We start from the raw sequence: 2,472 nt of genomic DNA, 5'->3' as shown, positions 1-2,472 counted from the left end.
ATTCCCTGATTCTTCTTCACTGGTACCCTACTCCTTCTCCTAGTGCCCGCCTCTCTCCACTCCCCCCTTCCCATCTCTCTCTCTCTCTCCCTGTCTCCCTCCCTCCCTCCTCCCCTCTCTTTCCCTCCCCCAACCAGCGAGAGCACCGTCGAGAAGAAAGGCTGAAAATAACCTACTCACCCAAGCTTGTACTGGGGAGGAGGGGCAAATGGATGGGTGGTTTATAAAGTTTATTATTAATTTTTAAAGTAAATAAATGGTTGTTCACCGCCACTAACCAGCTCTCAAAAGAGAATTATTTCACTAAATATGGAGTATTTGTGTCGCCGAAGAATTGCCACTGGGTCCAAATAAGAAATTTAAACAATCCCACACATGGGGTGGGGGTGGGGGTGGGGGCGGGGTGGGGCGGAGGGCGCTGCGCGCGAAGGCTGCTGCTGCTGGTGGAGCTTCTCTCGGTCTGCGCATCCACGTGTTTAGAAACAAGGCCCAATAAACAAAAGGTGAGAATGCGCGGGGCTGCTCCAGCAGGTGAGTCAGTCAATCACACGTCACCTAGTAAACCCAACCCACAGCTGGTTTCTCTTTTCAAATAGAAAATAGAATTGTTCGGGGCGGGTTTATAGGGTGACATGGGCCTGAACGTCAGCCTTGAGTTTAAGGCTCTCTCCTCTGACCCATCCTTTGTTTACAAAGCAATCACTCCTAAAAGGATGATTTTTTTTTTTTTTACAGAGAAATTGCCTTAATTAAAATATTTGTATATTTTATTTAGCTTTGGGAAGCACTTTTTATAGCAGCGATTTTATTTAAATAAAATTATAAGCCATTCCAGCTTAAACATGTTATTTTGTACCATTTAGCTGGCTGCCACGCAGATATTCTGTACAGCTGTTCTGGAAAATTGGTTAATAACCAGTTTTATCCAATGAGAACATAGAGCATATTTATAAAAATTAGATTTTGAAGTCTGGTCTCTTCAATTCACATAGTTAATTTCCTAATAAGCATATACTGCTCATCCTAGGTAATGTTCTTAGTAAAAGACTTACCTCTGTACTTAGGTTTACCATTATGTGCAAGAATAATCTCACCGATACTAGGTGAGTAATTCTGTTGGATGCAATCTGAGTCTACAGTTAGTTTAGTGCCCTTAGGCCTTAAATTTGCTGATATTAGGAATTCATTAAACCAGCTTAAAGAAATCAGTGACTATTATCAAATAATTTACTTTGTGGTTAAAATTTTCAAGTACATATACGTCTTAGGGAGCTAAAATTAATTTTCCTCTTTACTGCACTGATCACTGAAAATTTGGGGGGGGCAGTAAACAAATTTTTCAAGCAGTGGAGTCAGCATGACAAAAATAATCTTGTTTTTATTTTAGATTCAGATTTCATTACTGCACTCAAACGTTACTACAACTGGGCTTGGCGTTATTATACAATCCAAACTGTTTCCGTCAGAAACGCTAAGACTCAGTGTGCAATGATTGTTATTAATAATTAGCTCCTTGGTTTCTTGATAGAAAAAGGCTATCAACAAGCATTTGTTTATCCACAACAAAAAGTATAATTAGCTTATCCCACTTAGTAAATCTTGTATGCATGCCAACTCATACCAAACTGCTACTTTTACAAAAAAAATTGCAATAATACAGTTCATTTTTCCAGTCCTTTTTGCACAAAATTTATTTACAATGTCTACATAAATGCTCCAAGGTGGGACTATGGAAAAATACACACATGACCGATGCTTTGCTCAGAAATAAAGTCAACATATTAAAAATAAATCTTCAGTCTATGTTTTTGAGCTGCATAAAACAGGAAGTGATGTATAAGGTGGTGGTTGTTGCATGGGGACAATGATGCTTGATGTGACAATTAGGCTTCTAAACACACGGCCTTTCGGTTTCCATGCCTCCTCCTACCAGTCTCCTTAAGACACTGCCTGCAACAGCTGATTAATCATTGTTGATGACTGCAGTTTTTCCCATCCTTCCCGATTTACATCTGTTCAGGCCAATTCAAATATGGTGAGTAAATGAATTAGACATGCAAATTCAAGCCCCAGGCTAGAGAGAGGGAAAGAGAGGAAAAGAGAGAAAGAGAGAGAGAGAGAGAGAGAGAGAGAAATAGAGAGAGAGCGCGCATGGCTGAAATCCTAGGCAAGAAGAAAGATTCTTCTGCCTGATAGTTATTTTAATGCTCTAAAAATCCTGCAAATCAGACCTTCCTGTCCCTTGCAGGATAACTGTAAGGCTTTTTAATGTAAGGAGGCTTCTGGAGGAAGTGAAGAGCTATGGAAACAACACACATAGTGTGGAAAAATTTCACATTTTTTTTAAAAAATCTATAAGAAACAACGTAATATGGATAACAGTATAATAGCATTTACAATATTTCACTCTTTGTTCTCTTAATGTCTTATATAGTTATTTAGCATGTCCCCCAAATTGACTTCGGTTGGTAT

At 39.2% G+C, this 2,472-nt stretch overlaps 1 protein-coding gene across 1 annotated transcript in view; it reads right to left on the bottom strand.

Moving 5' to 3' along the window:
* Nucleotides 1-1,664: 1,664 nt before the first annotated feature.
* The window catches only part of MEIS1 (Meis homeobox 1), a 137,552-nt gene continuing 136,744 nt past the window's right edge, over nt 1,665-2,472 (bottom strand). The window contains exon 12 of the mRNA XM_049651544.1: nt 1,665-2,472. This exon is cut by the window's right edge and continues 427 nt beyond it. The gene's annotated coding sequence lies outside the window, so the exon portion shown is untranslated.

This window comes from Panthera uncia (genome assembly GCF_023721935.1).
Source record: "Panthera uncia isolate 11264 chromosome A3 unlocalized genomic scaffold, Puncia_PCG_1.0 HiC_scaffold_11, whole genome shotgun sequence".
Lineage (NCBI taxonomy): Eukaryota > Metazoa > Chordata > Mammalia > Carnivora > Felidae > Panthera > Panthera uncia.
The sequence above is the reverse complement of the archived record's forward strand: the minus strand, read 5'-3'. Positions and strand labels throughout refer to the sequence as shown.